At 34.4% G+C, this 18,428-nt stretch overlaps 1 protein-coding gene across 2 annotated transcripts in view; it reads left to right on the forward strand.

Annotated features, from left to right (window-relative positions):
* Window positions 1–18,428, forward strand: part of FAF1 (Fas associated factor 1) — a 499,974-nt gene that overhangs the window by 225,465 nt on the left and 256,081 nt on the right. The gene's annotated exons all lie outside the window — the stretch shown is intronic.

The raw sequence follows: 18,428 nt of genomic DNA on the forward strand, positions 1-18,428 counted from the left end.
TTATCAATAAATTTCAACTGCTGAGTTTGGCAATAAAGAACTCATTACATGAAGTTTATTTTCTCTGTTTATCACTTGAATAGTTTATTGACTAGTAACTAAGATTTAAAAAAAATTTTTTTGGCCCTTAATTTGAATTTTAGGTTTAAATTATTTGATTTTTTTCTAAGATTTTAAATATAGTGACTGCCATTTCATTTAAAATCTCTAAAATGGATATTCTGTTCTCTGAATTTAAGATTTTAATTCCTTGAAGAATCATTGTTGTTTTTATGTTAAAAATAATAAAATAAAAATAATAACTCTGGCCCTATTGGAAAGTTATTCTTGGAACCTCATGATTATGAAATTTAAATTATATGAATAAAATTAAATAAGAAATCTAGTTTCATAATAAATAACCTCAATTTAATGAAGAAAAGCACAGATAATGAGAGATAAATTTCACTGTTATTGATTTACTTTTTTAAGTTGAAGACTAGTAGAATGCATGAAGGATAAATATAGACTGCCCTATTTTTCTTTTTGATTGAGATTTTTATAGCCAAAATTTTACCGTTTTTTGTATTTTTGTTTTAACATTCCCAGTTTTTATAGTTTGAGTGTGTTTCAACTTTCTCCCACAAGAGGGCAGAGAGGACTATTAAACTGATAGTCTAAAAATGCCATTCAGTGTTTTCAAATTAGCTTCTCTTATATTAACAAAAAGGAGCATAATGGCCAAGTTATTGTTTGATTTACAGATAATTGGCACATTGCAGGGAGGAGACTTAATTTCACCCTTTTAAATTAAACAGGGAGATTTAAAAAGACATAAAATATTCATTAATGTTCGGTGATTATAAAGTAGTGGCATATATTTATTTTGCCTTTATTACTGTTTCGATGGGAAAATACTGCAAATATTTCCGAAATCGAGTTGGCCATACTGACAAGTTGAAATGTTTAAGCAGCGTTAATGCAATCTGCTCACACCTGATATCCTATGCAGAATGATTCAAAATGACTACATCAATTATTAAAAGAAATATTTAAAATTCTGTAAATGTGCCATTGTACGCCACAGTTGGCTGAAACTGTTCTCTGTAGCCTGCTATTTAGATTATCAAATATATTTTAAGCTTCAAGGACTTGAAAACAGTAAATCTTTTTACATCATTTTCTAAATGAAAAATGTCTCAAAAGTATTTTTGCAGATGGGTGTTCTTAAATGTATTTCTTAACAAGAGTTTGGTTTTTTTTTTTTCCTTTTCTCTCTCTCTCTCTTTTTTTTTTTCCTTTTTTAAAAGTTGACCTAAAATAATATTTTGAAATACTAGTTGCCAGGAAAAAAATAAATATTTTCATTTCTAGTATCTGTGGGCAGACAGGTACACATAGGCTCTTTTATTCTGTACAGGTTAGAAAAGGAATGTGGATTATATTCTTTAGGCCTTGGGTCCTACTCTGTAGTCCTAACCCTAAGACCTTTCTTCTTCAACTTCTGGAATACCTGGAAGGGGATTCAGGAGGACAAAATGCTCTTATGCTACGCCTTGCAACCCACAGTGACACTTAAATACATGTATTTTTTTGTAGTAACCTGATGGAAAGTCACGTTGCAACACAACAAAAATATAATCTTGAAATGATTTTACAGTGTTACTTTATAAATGCTAGAAATTTTGCTATTACTGTGGAAGCTTAATGATACCATATATTCTAACTTGTAAATTAATTTTTGTCACCAGTTTCAGAAATCTCTTTTCAGTATTGTTTAAAAGGTTCAAGAAGAATTCTAAGCAACATATGAGATAAAAGAAGAAATTTTTTTAAACTTGATTTTATTTTTCACTTAGTAGTATATTATTTTTGTTTTAGATGGGAAAAATGTCATTTTGGGGGTATTTTGAAAGTCTTGTATTTTAAAAAGAAAACTCTTATAATATTTACACCCTAAAGGGAAAGTTCTTTTCAATGAAATAGGATCGAAAAAGGCACTATAATTTCAACTTTTAATTAACAAAATACATTTTAAAAAATACTGACTTGGAAAATAGAACTTAGATGCAGTTTGAATTTTAAATAACTCTTCACTGACCGTATGTTCATGCAAGTTAGTGGTGATAAACTGATAGTTGTACAAGTGTTTGTTCATTCTGGCTCTCTGGTCTCTTGCCTTACAATGCATGACTTATGTCCTTTGGGTGCTCTAGACTTTAATTTAAGCTAGTTAGATATTGAGGTTATTTTTTTAAGCTCTTTACAAATCCTTCCACTTACATTATCCTCCTACTTGAGGAAAAGGCAATATTAGTATAAAAAGGTCAAAATGGAGGGTTGCAAGTAGTCATAAGAATAAAAAATCCATTATCCTTTTCCATTATGACAAGATAGTTTATAAAAATTATCAAATAATGTAACGATAATTTCATGATATTTCTACTTTTGAGGTCCTCAATTAGCTGGCTGGCACACTGTAGTGACTTTCCTTGAAAATTTAAACAAGCTTACCTTAATTTAATGAATTTTCTACCCTGAGAATTTAGATTTTTTAAACAGTTAATTGTATAGATCTAAGTAATTCTGTCTTCAAATACTATTAAAGATCTGTGGTTACAAAAGCACTTGGGATTGGTTAAATTAAGGGGAAGAAAAGATTGATTTGCCTACTGCAAATCCTAATCCCAGGTGTGGTAAAGGATATAAAGTCCCTGAAATCAAGCCAACTTTTCTTGGAAAATAATTCTTTGTTGTCCATCTTGCTATTGCAGAAGCTCCTGTTAGACAAAATATCCACTTTGCTTTGTAGATATCATACAAATTTAAGGAATATACACATGACCCAGAATAATAAGGATTAAAGAAACTAAGTAATTTTGGTTCTGAATCATGGAGTATTCCTTGTCTCATACAGCAGAAAGCATGATGAATAGCTATTGGAATTATTTAAATTCTTTTCTGAGTTTCCCTTTATCCTAAAATTCTCACTGTTCTTGTTAATGTTGATTTATTTCTTAATGGGAATTAAAGGGAAAAATTGACAACCTATAAAGATACATCTTGCATGAAATAGTAGAACATTTTATTACTAATACTAGTGATTGTTAAGTAGGAAGCTACAAATTTGAATTAGCAAGTAAGAAGTAAATTAAATAAATCATACCGGTCCTTGAAAATAATGTCGGCTAAATAACTGTGAACTCATGAGGCTAATTCTGATTCTGCAAATTGAAATTCCTGTTAGGGTTTTGTGTGCAATTTTCTTTTCCTACTTTCTCAACTTGCTTGACTAACATATATTTCAAACTATTCTCTTTTAGTGCTAGAGGTTAGTACCAGTAATTAAATATGTAGTCTTTTACAGATTATACTAAGGAGCAATTTTCTAGTAGTTTATTGACTGTAACTTCTTAACTAACATGCCCTTTCTATATATGTTTTAGATATAGTTTGTTTATTTGTTGGTTTGTTTGTTTTCCAGTATGGAGAGTGTAGGGGCTGCTGGCACAGAACTGAAGAGTAGGGAGATGAGAATGTTCATATGCAATAGGATAAATTAAATTGTGTGCTTATTTAATTAAAAGTTTAAGTGGTTTATTTTTATTGCAAGATAAATGACATATAAGCTCAATTAGAATGAACCCATTTTAATTAGCATGTATCATAGTCTGATTTTTTTTAATTTGAAATCACAAATGATATCTAAGCAAGAATAAAAGATAATTTCTTAAGCAACTGGGCAGTGAATTCAAGCCTTTCTTCAGCTTTCAGTAAAGGAGATTATGAGTTTCTTTTAAATATGCATGTATAGGTTTCAAGTTGCACTTTATAACAGAGATGTGTTGAAGTTATGCTATTTCGAATGAACAAATCAGTAATGATCAGTTTATAAATATTGGGGTTTTCTGTGATGCTTAATAAATTATCTCCTTAGGAAATACATTTAATATTTACAATGCAGCCATTGGAACTGACAAGTCTTTCTCTCCCTCTGAAAGTATTTTAAAATAATCTCTATTGGGCTTTTTTTTTTTTTTTTTAGCCCATGTAAGTATTTCTTCTCCTACATTTCAAGAAGATAGAAACAATGAAATTTTGTTAAAAAGTTGACAGTGGTTTAGACCTTTGTTACTTAAGGTATGTGTATCTGAGCAACTTCTTAGCCGACTGTATTTCATAATCTGTGATATGTGTGTTGGTAGGTTTTAAATGCCTGGGGTAAGAGATATTATGTTCAGTTATCAGAAACTAATAAACATAAGACATTTTTATATGCAAGAAAAGGCAGAGAGTAAATAATTGCACTGGTGACCAATACTGTAATAATCCTGTTTTACAATATGCACTTGACAGGTTGTAATAGTGCTAATTGAAGAGACTAATTCACACTTGCTTCATTCTATTCAAAGGCAAAATCAGCAGCTTGTTTTGCTTTTGACCAGATGGTCCTCATGAACACCTACTGTGCACTTTAAGTGCTTTACTAGAATTACAAAGGCTGGGGGGCTGCGTTCGACTCCAAATGATTTGAGGAGAGAGGGAGAGAGAGAGGGGGGAAAAATCCCTCTGTGCTCAATGGATTTGGTGCAAGTAAATTAATTCTAGTAGACCCATTACACACTGAGCCCCCTTTTCAAAGCTCTGAGCCTCCTCGCTTGCTCTGTAGCAATGAGAAAGAGAAAGAGAAAGGCAGATTACTGCAAACAGAAATAAAAAAAAAAGAGGGTATGAAAGGGAGAAAAGAGGCCTTGAAGCCTTTCATATCATTTGAGTTTTTCAAGTGCGTTATTTTTGGGGAGGGTGGATGTCTGAAAAGCCAATTGGAGTTTTTTTTGTTTTAAAGTGCGCTATTTAAGCACCATGAATATAGGCGCAAGAGCAACAGTTGACTGAGTTTACTGTGGTGAAGCTTTGTGTTCGAGGATGAATCAAATTCATTATATTCAACTCTTTGTGTTTTAACATGAATGTAGGGTTAGTTTCACAAGACTGTGTCTGTTTAGGATAATTATAATTTAATATTTTCCTTTCATAAAGTTATCACTGTAGATGTCTAAAATTTTAATCAAAGCAGATTTTGTACATTGACTTTGAAGCACCCTGACAGTTTAAAATTCAAAGGAAAGCTTTTTTAGTTTTCAAAAGAAAAGAAAGGCTCATTCTAATGGCATTGAAGCAGAGATTATTATAACTAATTAGAAGTCACACATCTGTTAGCTTTTGGTTTGTGACTTACTTATGAATTTTTTGAGTAAAATATATACTTTAAAAATATATCGCTGTTACTGAGTAAACCGAAAGGGATAAAATGCACTTAAAAGAGAATCACTTATTTGAGCCAACCATTTTTCCAAATCTCCACATGGTACCGTAAAAATATATAATGTATTAAAGTCCATTAAATGTAAAATTGGGCTTGTGTAATTAATAACCTTAAGTCCAAATGAACTTCCAAATAAATTGTTTTTGCACAGCTCTGCTTAGCATAATTCTGATTAGTAACCAAAATTATTATAAAATAAAAAAGAAAGTATAAGTATAAGCAAACCTAGTTTGTGCAAATTTATAGTTATTTTTTATTCTTAAAGCTGTTTGTGTACAATTGTAACTTGGAATACTGACAGTGTAAAACATTAATTCTTATTCTAAGGTGTATGGATTAAAGTACAAAGGATCACATGCAAATTATTTTGTGCATTTTTATATTTCAGGCATAATTCTCTTATGATATATTTTTGTTCCATGGTTTACTTTTGTTTAATGGCACATATTACACTGTAATCAAGTTTATTTTAAATATAGCCATTAGCAAAGAACAACAGAATCATACCAATAGTATATGACTTACGTGATAATTATAAACATTTTACAAAAAAACAAATGTCTAGAGTTTACATTTTGGCATGATGCACCAATATGCTTTATATGTCAATATGTTTTAGTTATATTCTTAGAAAATAAAATATAGAAACATAAAGACAACCACAAAAACATTTAAAATTTTACTTTTCCAAGATCTTTAATGAAGAGGATAGCATGCTGCTTGATATTTAAATTAAATTAATTTCCTATTAATGCAATCATTACTTTGGGACTTGTTCATTCAAATATAGATTGTAGGCTGGAGAGGAATATAAGGGGAATCCCCAGACTTTCAACTAACAAAATATCCAATGAAATTTATAAGTAGTGAGGTGTTAATGAATTGATATTGTTGGGGGAAAAGAGATTTCAAGAAAAAATCTGAATGATTAGGGGAACTTACTGAAAAAATTTTTTTGCAGTAGACTATTTAAAATAAAGGTAAGACTACTAGATTCTCTTTCTTATAGGTACCATAAAAAGCTATGTTTAAAGCCAGACCCTCATTTAGCAGAAGTGGATTGATCATGACCATACAGTCATTTGTTTAGGTGGGGCTTAATCTTTGGTTTCACACACACAGTAGTTGGAGCTTTTCTTCTCATGAAGAAGAGTTTATTTCAGTATTAAAATATTAACCCCTAGATTCCTGAATGTCAGAGACAAGATTCTCTTCTGTGGGTAAAGGTTGGAAAATACTGTGGTTTATATACCTTGGTAAATACCACATTACTTAAGCTGAGATGTGTTTTAACATTATACTATCCTCTAGCCATAAAATAAGAATTATATAGCTTCCTTTATATAGATATAAAAATATTAAAGAGAATTATGTAGCCTCCTTTTATATAATTATAAAAATATAAAAGAGAATTATATTTTCCCCCTCTCCCCACTCTCCCCCCAGCAAAACCATAAACAAAAACAAAGAAGTAAATCAAAGGGTGGGTAGGTAAATGAACATAAAGTGCTTATACATAAGCTAGACTAAGACTAGGTGTATAAAAATAAGGTCTGCATACAGGAAATATTTACATGTTTATCTATATACCAAACGTTATTTGTCTATAACCTCTTAAAATGTCTGCGTGTGGTAATTTTTCTTTTGTCTAATGTGTCTTGTGTGTGGTCTAATACTATTTAGCCAAGTAGTTATCCTTTTTCAAACGTATCTGTTTTGGCAAATATACTTTAAAAAATTTTGTTGCTCAGTCTAGGGCTCTGTTAACTTATATTACCCTCAATATATTCCTATTATTATTTTCTTAAACATTTTTTTAGAAGAAAAAGACTTTAAAAGCTCATAGCAAACATTTTCTGTAAATGACAAAATGTATTCCTTGCTTTGTGGTCATTGCGTGACCAGACAGTAGAGTACTGGATTGTTTTAAGGTTTTTACAGCTGCAAGGCAAAAGCATCTGCTCATTGCAAAGCCGGCATTGTTTAATTTTGACACTGACTTTTCCATGTGTCTTGTACCAAGGACTGGATTAGATGCCCCTTAGATGAAATTTGTTTTAAGTTGCTCCTAAAGTGCAGCTGTCCCCATAAAACAGACACACAGGATCAATCAGAATCTTTGTACAAGGGTCACCTCACTAGGCAAGAGAGGCTCAGAGGAAGAATGTTAATGATATTATTTATCATGAATAACTGCAAAATTAGTTTCCAGGCTGGTTTAGTATATGTAGAGTCCCCATAGCTTCTCCCCCCATCTGCTTTTTAGGGCAATAGAATCATTATTAAATATTTAGCTTTTAAACTGAAATATAAATAGTCAAGATGCCCGTATATGCATTAGGCACTATTCTGCAGTCGTTGCAAGGAAAATGATCAGTTTATTGGCCACTAAAGTAGTAATTGACTGAAAATAAAACTCAATCTAAAATAGCTCTGCTAAAATCTTGAGAAGTGGACATTTTTATAGAATGATAATTTTTCTTTAATGTTTCAAGTGAATGAAAAATGAAAGAGCACCTCACTTCCCGGGTTTCCTGGGATTGTGTGAATTTCTACCCAGCTGGTCCAAATTGATTGATACAGGGCCAAATATTTGTCTGCCTACATTTCAAAGTCTATAATTTGCTAATGAATTGTGGTAATAATCTTTCATCATACATGAAAGATTTAGCCAAACAATTTGCTAAGTATGTATTTTGATCATAAAATTTTTGGACTTACACCAAGCTTTACATCTATTTTACAGCTAATACATAGGGGTGGAGGGAGAGCAGGGGGAGAAATAATATTGAACATGGACACTTGATGGAAAAGGATGAAGGAAACAAGAGGAAAGAAGGTACTTTGGAAAAGAATAATGCTGGGAAAGACTTATAAGTGACAGTGGAAAACCAGTTAGATTTGCATACAGAGTACAAAATTTTTAAAATGCCAGCAGAGTTTTAGTCTTCGGTGTCTAGAGGTATGGAATCCATGTGGCTGAACACAAGACAGAAGTCTTTTTCTTTTTAGCCACAGCTATTCCACACATTGATTATGGAATAATTTACTAAAAATTTATGCTACAAAATTCAGATGCCCACAAATTAGAAATAATTAAAAGTATTAGTATAAAAACCTGATGTTTGTTCTGTTTGATTTAGAGACATTAGGTGGGGGAAAACAGTGAAGAAATAAATGATTGCACCAATTTCAGAAGAAGGTGAGAGAGGAACTTCCTAGTTAAACTTTTAGCTAGGAATGACTAGAAATGATTGTAGGCATCCAAGAGAGCATTATTTTCTGGCTCCAAAACAAATACTAGGCTTATATCTGTGAGGGGATATTTAGGATTAAAGAACCTCCATTTGAGAAAGTACAGACTTTTATTTATGTTTTTTGGGAGGATAGCATAAATTATATATCATAGGAAGTCCAAGATTAAACTATTGAGTGAGAAGACAAAAAAGTGTTCTAAATAAAACTATCTTATAAATGTAATTTCTCTTTCATTGTTAGAGATTAGGGAACCATGACTTCATGTTTGACTGAAATAAGCTGAATTGCTTTCAGGTTGTCCATAAGGAGGATATTTAATGATACCGATAAAATTCTCCTTGCTTTGTGAGCAGAGAGTTAAAAAAAATAAATAAAGCCACGTAGTTGAAGGAGAAAAACCATATTATGAAAGAGACTGAAACTTCCATTTTGTAGATTTTAAAGCTAAACAAGTCTAGAATTTTTACATACCTACTGTACCTCTTGAATATGTCCCACTTCGAAAGCATGACTCTATATCCATTTATGTAATTCTCTTTTTGTTCTCTGATAGAGATAAGCCTAATGTTAAGTACAGTGAATGTCTATCCAAGATTCAGTGTTATAGGTTTTAATCTAACAGTACTTCTCAATTGGCAATTAATTGTGATAGTGGAAAGATTATTGCATTATGATATTAGTGAATCTGAGGTCTAAACCCCCTGCCACTAGAAAGCTATATGATCATCTAGGCCTGAGTGGCCTGGTATTTCTTTTTCGTTTGTTTGGCTTTTTCAGTGTAAGACTGCAGAAGCTCTGTTTTTCTAGTGAAAATATAAAATGAACCTTAAAATATGCATAAAGTCCCTGTGTCTCATTGCACTTGTTAGACGCTTCTGTTGTAGCATTTCTGTCCTTCTATTTGCCTTGTGTTTGTTTTCCTTTTCATGGTAGGCTCCTTGAGGGCAGGATCTCAGTCATTCAATCTTCATATTTACAGCACTAAGCCTAGTGCCTAGCGCCTTTTAATGATTGTTGAATGAGCAAATATTTACATGAATTAGCATTCAGTGGTTGAAAAGAAATTTGGAAACCTAGACTCTAATATCTGATATTTTGCTCTCTCCCTGTATGAGTTTGGGCAGTTCATTTAACTACCCTGGGTTTGGTTCATCTATAAAAAATAGGAAATGATTTCCAAGAATTTTTCTGGTTCTAAAATGTTGTGATTACATGTGAATTTTAAAATTTCATATGTGCTTGATTGGGAGGGAGAGGGAGAGAAGGAAAAAACTAGTCAATAGATAATAACTATGTATATGCTGCTGCTGCTAAGTCGCTTCAGTCGTGTCCTACTCTGTGCAACCCCATAGACGGCAGCCCAACAGGCTCCCCCATGCCTGGGATTCTCCAGGCAAGAACACTGGAATGGGTTGCCATGTCCTTCTCCAATGCATGAAAGTGAAAAGTGAAAGTGAAGTCACTCAGTTGTGTCTTGGACTGCAGCCTACCAAGCTCCTCCGTCCATGGGATTTTCCAGGCAAGAGTACTGGAGTGGGGTGCCATTGCCTTCTCCGAACTATGTATATATAAATATACATATTTACTACTGTGGGATGTAAATATCCCTTTAATCATTAAGGTGTTACTTAAAAGGCTCAAGGTTAAAATGGAGGCCTCTGTTGCCATGGTGTTTGAATTTCTATAATTAAGAATTTTTCTGAATAATTTTATTTTTATCTTAAAGTACACTTTTGCCTTAAATACATATCATGCAACAAGATTTTAAAAGTTAATTGCATATGCATAACACACCTTTCTAAAATATAAGATTTAAAAAATACTGAGATGCAATAAAAGTAAGTGGTATATTAATTTGATGTCATTAGTTTCACTTGTAGTAAGTGAATTAAAATTCTATGTGAATATCAAGGCTAAGTTACTGCCATGATAATAGACATATACATCAGTGGGATAGAATTAAAAGTCCAGAAATAAACTGAGTCAGCTGAATATCTACATGCAAAAGTGTAAAGTTGGCTTATTCCTTCACATCATATACAAAAATCAATTCACTTGCATCAAAGATCTCAGTGTAAAAGCTAGAACTATAAAACTTTTAACAGAAAACATAGAAATAATTTTGTGATCTTGGGTTAGGCAATGATTCCTTAAATATGACATCAAAACATAAATAACAAAAAGAAAGCAGGTAAATTGAGCTTCATCATAATTAAAAACTTTTGTGCCTCCAAGAGCAGAATCAATAAAGTGAAAAGACAACTCACAGGATGAAAGAAATATTTCCAAATCATACATTGATAAGAGACTTTATCTCAAATATGTGAAAACCTCTTACAGCTCAAAAAGAAAAATAACCCAATGGTAAAATGAGGAAAAGTTCATACTTATGTGCTTGAATACTAGAGTAGGGGTACTGAAGGTATACTGAAGACCTCCAGGGCGTCTTCCTGATCCAGGAATTGAACCAGTGTCTCTGCATCTCCTGCATAGCAGGCAGATTTTTTACCTACTGAGCCATCAGGGAAGACTGTGTAATCAGGAAGCACATGAAAAATTCCTCTACATCTTTAGTCATTCAGTTCAGTTCAGTCACTTAGTTGTGTCCGACTCTTAGTGACCCCATGAACCGCAGCACTCCAGGCCTTCCTGTCCATCACCAACTCCTGGAGTTCACCCAAACTCATGTCCATTGACACTGATGCCTTCCAACCATCTCATCCTCTGTTGTCCCCTTCTCCTCCTGCCCTCAATCTTTCCCAGCATCAGGGTCTTCTCAAATGAGTCAGCTCTTCAAATCAGGTGGCCAAAGTACTGGAGTTTCAGCTTCAACATCAGTCCTTCCAATGAACACCCAGGACTGATCTCCGTTAGGATGGACTGGTTGGATCTCCTTGCAGTCTAAGGGACTGTCAAGAGTCTTCTCCAATACCACAATTCAAAAGCATCAATTCTTCGGCGCTCAGCTTTCTTCACAGTCCAACTCTCACATCCATACATGACCACTGGAAAAACCATAGCCTTGACTAGATGGATCTTTGTTGACAAAGTGATGTCTCTGCTTTTGAATATGCTATCAAACTTCAAAGTCTGTGTCTCTGCTCAAAGTGATGTCTCTGCTTTTGAATATGCTATCAAACTTCAAATATGCTATCAAACTATCAAAGGTCATAACTTTCCTTCCAAGGAGTAAGCGTCGTTTAATTTCATGACTGCAATCACCATCTGCAGTGATTTTGGAGCCCCAAAAAATAAAGTCAGCCACTGTTTCCACATCTATTTGCCATGAAGTGACGGGACTGGATGCCATGATCTTAGTTTTCTGAATGTTGATTTTTAAGCCAACTTTTTCACTCTTCTCTTTTACTTTCTTCAAGAAGCTCTTTAGTTCTTCTTCACTTTCTGCCTTCTTTAAGCACTTGTCACTTCACTTTCTTTAGTCATTAGGGAATTGCAAACCCAAACCAAAATGAGATACCAGTACTTGCTAAAAAAAAAAAAAAAATTAGATGAATCTTGAAAAAATTATTCAAATGAAAGAGCCAAACACAATAAGTCCTCATACTGTGTGATTACATTTATACGAAGTGCCCAAAATAGGCAAATGTACAGAGATAACACGTAAGGTTAGTAGGGCTGAAACTAGTCTGTGTAATAGAGTACTGGTGGATACATGCCATAAATTTGTCCAAATCCATACACTGTATAGCACCAAGAGAACCCTAACATAAAATACGGCCTTTGAGTAATAATGACATGTCAGTGTAGGTTTATCAGTTGTAATAAATACACTACTCTGGTAGGGTATGTTGGTAATGGGGAAGGCTGTGAATGTGTCAGGGCATAAGGTATGTAAAACTCTCTTCTCAATTTTGTTGTAAACCTAAACTTCTCTAAAAATTACAGCCTATTTAAAAAACATTCTTTTTTAAGTAGATTCATGGTTGTCAGGGACACCTGACTGAGTAAGAAAGGGGAATGGGTCATGGCTACTAATGAACTTAGGTGTTTTGATACTGTTTTCCTTTGTCTTGTTTTTGTTTTTTGCATTTCATTAATAATAAACAGCTAGGTATGCAACAATCCATTAGAATATTAAATATCTTTACCTGTGTATTTATTTACATGCAACATCTTTTCATGATGAGAAATATACTGTAATCTAAATACAACACAGTGGTCTTCATATGGGTACCCATAGAATATTTAAGAAATTAGGAAAGCCAACGTATTTATTTGTGTACACATTTGTTTTTGTGTGCATATCTCTCCCTACTTTAGTGAATTTTCAGAGTTCTAAAATATTTTTGGCTTTCTAAAAAGAATCTGATGATGTTTGACAGAAAATAGCAAAATTTGTAAAGCAATTATCCTTTAGTTAAAAAATGAATTAAAAAAAAATTTTAAAAAAAAGGTTAAAAATTTTAAAATGTCTGAATTTGCCATATGTATGATTTTTCCATGGTTTTATTAAGGCTGAATAATATTCCATTGTATTTTTTGTACCACATTTTGTTCTATCCATTCATGCATTGATGAGATACTTGGGTTGCCTCTACCTTCTACCCATAGTGAATAATTCTGCTATGAGCATGGGTGGACAAATATTTGTTGAAGCCCCTTCTTTCTGCTCTTTTGGATATATACCCACAAGTGAAATTTTTAGGTCATATGGTAATTCTAGGTTACATTTTTTGAGAAACTGTCATACTGTTTTCCAGAATGACTACACTATTTTACATGCCCATCAGCAATGCACAAGGCTTCCAATTTCAACATATCCTCACCAACACTTGTTATTTTCTGTCTTTTTAATAAAACCATCTTAGTAAATGTAGAGTGATATTTCATTTTGGTTTATGATTTGCATTTCATGGTGGCTGGTGATATTGACCTGGCATTATTTCTGGTGCTTATTGGCTATTGTATATCATATTCTTTGGAGAAATGTCCATTTAAATCCTTTATCCATTTTGGGGGAGGTTCTTTTTGGAGTGATGAACTGTGGAATTCATTATTGATGATGGTTGCACAAGTTTGTGAACTTATTGTAACCCATTGGACTGTACATTTAAAAATAGTAAACTAAACAAAAATGAGTATCAAGAACTGAGAGCCTATGAGAATGCAATACCTACTAATTGAAATATTATACCAAAAAGGGTTAAAGAACTGGTGATGATGCCACCAGGATAAAGTATTGTATTGGCCACAAAGTTGCTTTAGTTTTAAAGTAAAAGGACACATGTTTCATTTCCCCAAGAACTTCACAGAAAAATATATTTACCATTTTGTTCCACTACCTACTGCTGTTTTTCAGGCAACTTCATAATTTCATCTTCCCAAAATTTTTTATCTTTTTGAGCAAAGAACTGTTCCAGGTACCTTTTACAGTCTTCCGGGGAATTGGAATTTTTTCCATTAAGAGAATTTTGTAAAGACCAAAATAAATGGAAATCTGCAGGTGCAATGTCTGGTGAACGTGGCAGATGAATTAGAACTTCCCAGTCAAGCTATAATAGTTTTTCCCTGGTCATCAAAGAAAAATCTGTTTTTACATTACTCTTATGGAGGATTATCCTTTTTATGTTAACTAATTCCGGACACTTTTTGTTGCTGCCTTCAGTTGATCTGATTGGGAGCATTACTTGTTCCAGTTAACTGTTTGGTTTTCCAGAAGACACTGCATGCTAGAGGACTCCTTTCTAGTCCCACCATATACACATCACCTTTGGATGAAGACCGACCTTTGGTGTGATTGTGGTGATTCATTTCACTCGCCTTACAGTCTCTTCCATTCTACATTTCTATACAGTATGCACTTTTCATTGCCTGTCACAATTTGTTTTAAAAACAGAATATTTACATTTAAATGGAGAATCGAATGTGGAAATATGGTCAAGAATGTTTTTTCACTTATGTGGAACACAAACATCAAAGTGATGAACATAACCACACTAGTGCAAATGATTTCAGCACATGATTTGGATATTGTGAGTATGTTGGCTATCTCCCGCATGGTATAACGTTGATTGTTCTCAATTAATGTCTTGATTTGATCTCTATCAACTTCAATTGGTTACTCATCCTTGGAGCATTGTCCAGCAAGAAATCTCTAGCATGAAACTTTGCAAACCACTTTTGACACATTCAGTCACAGTGCCTTCTTCATACACTACAGATCTTTTTTTGCATCACAGTTGCATTTTTATTAATACCATTCTTAAAATAATAAAGCATAATATGTTGAAATGTTGCTTTTTCTTCTATCTTCAGTTTTTCTTCTATTAAAATGGCTACACAAAAATTCACCAGTTTTTATTTTTTTAAAATGTACACTGATATGACAGCCAGCACACTATACTCTAACAAAATTGTTTTGAATACTGCTAGAGCCATCTTACAGAAAAAAAAAACAAACTAACCTTTTGGCCAACCCATATATGAGAAACCAGATTTCAATTTACCAGTATTTGCCAGGAATTTAAAGAACTCTTTTTGAGATAATAACTAAATGTCCCTCCACGCCCCCCTTTCTATTGAAGTTAAGAGGAAACAGACAGACTTGGTAATGTTGGAGAGAATTTTTCTTGAGTTTGAGATTATTAAGGATTGGAGAGATTTTTGGAATCACATAAGCATTTCTGGTAAATATTTAAAAGGGAACAAATTCTTACATTGTTTCTACTTCATGGCAAGTCTATTGCATGACTAGAATAATATCCCAAGTAGATTAATACCAATTTCTTTCCATGATGGTAACATGAACAGTACTATTAAATGGTCCTGATGATTTCATCATATAGAGTTTCTTTGATTTAATTTTTCATAGACCTTTTTCATCAGTATTGTTTTTGTTCACACCACACGTCATATGGGATCTTAGTTCTGAACCTGCAGCCTCTGCACTGGAAGTGCATGGTCTTAACCACTGGACACCAGGAAATTCCCAATTAGTATTGTTCTGTTACTTTGATGTAGTCGATGCATTTTTGAGCATGGAGTGAATACTTTGTATCCAGAATAAAGATGTTAATTATTTGTTCAGTTCAGTTCAGTCACTCAGTCATGTCAGTCGTTTCTGACTCCTTGCGACCCCATGAACTGCAGCATGCCAGGCCTCCCTCTCCATCACCAACTCTGCAGCCTACACAAGCTCATGTCCATTGAGTCGTGATGCCATCCAACCATCTCATCCTCTGTTGTCCCCTTCTCCTCCCGCCCTCAATCTTTCCAGCATCAGGGTCTTCTCAAATGAGTCAGCTCTTCGTATCAGATGGCCAAAGTACTGGAGTTTCAGCTTTAGCATCAGTCCTTCCAATGAACACCCAGGACTGATCTCCTTCAGAATGGACTGGTTGGATCTCCTTGCAGTCCAAGGGACTCTCAAGAGTCTTCTCCAACACCACAGTTCAAAAGCATGAATTCTACGGCCCTCAGCCTTCTTTATAGTCCAACTCTCACATCCATACATGACTACTGTAAAAACCATAGCCTTCACTAGATGGACCTTTGTTGACGAAGTAATGTCTCTGCTTTTTAATATGCTGTGTAGGTTGCTCATAACTTTCCTTTCAAGGAGTAAGTGTCTTTTAATTTCATGACTGCAGTCACCATCTGCAGTGATTTTGGAGCCCCCAAAAATAAAGTCAGCCACTGTTTCCACTCCACATCTATTTGCCATGAAGTGATGGGACTGGATGCCATGATCTTAGTTTTCTGAATGTTGAGTTTTAAGCCAACTATTTCACTCTCCTGTTTCACTTTTATTAAGAAGCTCTTTAGTTCTTCTTCACTTTCTGCCATAACGGTGGTGTTATCTGTATATCTGAAATTATTGATATTTCTCCTGACAGTCTTGATTCCAGCTTGTGCTTCTTCCAGCCCGGCATTTCTCATGATATACTCTGCATATAAGTTAAATAAGCAGGGTGACAATATACAGCTTTGACATACTCTTTTTCCTATTTGGAACCAGTCTGTTGTTCCATGTTCAGTTCCAACTGTTGCTTCCTGACCTGCATACAGGTTTCTCAAGAGGCAGATCAGGTAGTCTGGTATTCCCATCTCTTTCAGAATTTTCCACAGTTTGTTGTGATCCACACAGTCAAAGGCTTTCGCATAGTCAATAAAGCAGAAAAAGATGTTTTTCTGGAAATATCTTGTTTTTTTATGATCCAGTGGATGTTTGCAATTTGCTCTCTGGTTATTCTGCCTTTTCTAAAACCAGCTTGAACATCTGGAAGTTCACAGTTCACGTATTGCTGAAGCCTGGCTTGGAGAATTTTGAGCATCACTTTACTAGCGTGTGAGATGAGTGCAACTGTGCGGTAGTTTGAGCATTCTTTGGCATTGCCTTTCTTTGGGATTGGAATGAAAACTGACCTTTTCCAGTCCTGTGGCCACTGCTGAGTTTTCCAAATTTGCTGGCATATTGAGTGCAGCACTTTGACAGCATCATCTTTCAGGATTTGAAATAGCTCAACTGGAATTCCATCACCTCCAGTAGCTTTGTTCGTAGTGATGCTTTCTAAGGCCCACTTGACTTCACATTCCAGGATGTCTGGCTACAGTCCATGGGGTTGCAAAGAGTCGGACACGACTGAGCGACTTCACTTTCACTTTCACTCTCTCTTCACACTGTTCAGCCACCCCTATATGTTTCGGGAAGACCATACTTAGCTTATACACCCTGTGGGAAACCTTAAGTCCTCTGTCCTATTGTGAATGTAACCTTTCCTTACCTGTTGATTTTGTCCTCAAATGCCACAGAGTGTCACTGTGTCCCATACTTAACGTGTAGATGTCTTAGCCTATTGTCCAGCCTATATGCTCTTTGAGAAGAGAGTGATTATACTATTAATAAATATCTTCTCATCTTTTTATTTCCTCTATATTGAACCAAACAAAATGCTTTTAGAATAGTAGTAGAAGAAAAGATATTTGTTGAAAAATTAACTGAAATACTCAAAAATTTTGTGAACTTGACAAACTGTTGCTTACTTGAAATCAGCCACAGTGAGAGTATTTACACCATGGAAATCCGCAGTCTTTGCAAATCACAGCCTTTTGTTTGGAGATCCAGTTTTATCAGCACACTGCTGGTTGTGTGTCTCTAACCCCCAGCAGATTGTGAACTCCTTCAGATTCATCTCTGCCTCAGTGCCTGTTCTGTAATAGGAAAGGTGTTTGCTAAATTAGTGAATAAATAAGTGATTGAATGTATCAACTGCCTTATTCCTGTACTGCTAAGTCTTGCTGCTGCGGCGGCTGCTGCTAAGTCGCTTCAGTCATGTCCGACTCTGTGTGACCCCATAGACGGCAGCCCACCAGGCTCCCCCATCCCTGGGATTCTCCAGGCAAGGACACTGGAGTAGGTCGCCATTTCCTTCTCCAATGCATGAAAGTGAAAAGTGAAAGTGAAGTCGCTCAGTCGTGGCCGAACTTTAGCCACCCCATGGACTGCAGCCCACCAGGTTCCTCTGTCCATGGGATTTTCCAGGCAAGAGTACTGGAGTGGGGTGCCATTGCCTTCTCTGAACTCTTGCTAGTAGAAACTAAATTTGAGAATCTATTTTTTGAGACCAAGTTCCAAAATGACCCATTGTCATGGACTGCAGTTTTCTTTCTGCTTCAGTTTAAACCAGAAAAAAGTGTTTGTTGGAAATCAAGGCTGTTAAACACACATGTTTCAATAGCACAGTTAGGATGGCATTTCTGTCCATTATCACCTTGTTAAGCTACTTTTGCTATGACTTTGCTACCTATTAAGTTTGGGGCATCTATTGCTTAATGAATTAACTTACTTTTTAATTTCCAAGTTGAAAACCAAGAGTGTGAACCATCTCAAAGTAGCTGAAAGATT

Source organism: Bos indicus x Bos taurus, chromosome 3 (assembly GCF_003369695.1).
Source record: "Bos indicus x Bos taurus breed Angus x Brahman F1 hybrid chromosome 3, Bos_hybrid_MaternalHap_v2.0, whole genome shotgun sequence".
NCBI lineage: Eukaryota > Metazoa > Chordata > Mammalia > Artiodactyla > Bovidae > Bos > Bos indicus x Bos taurus.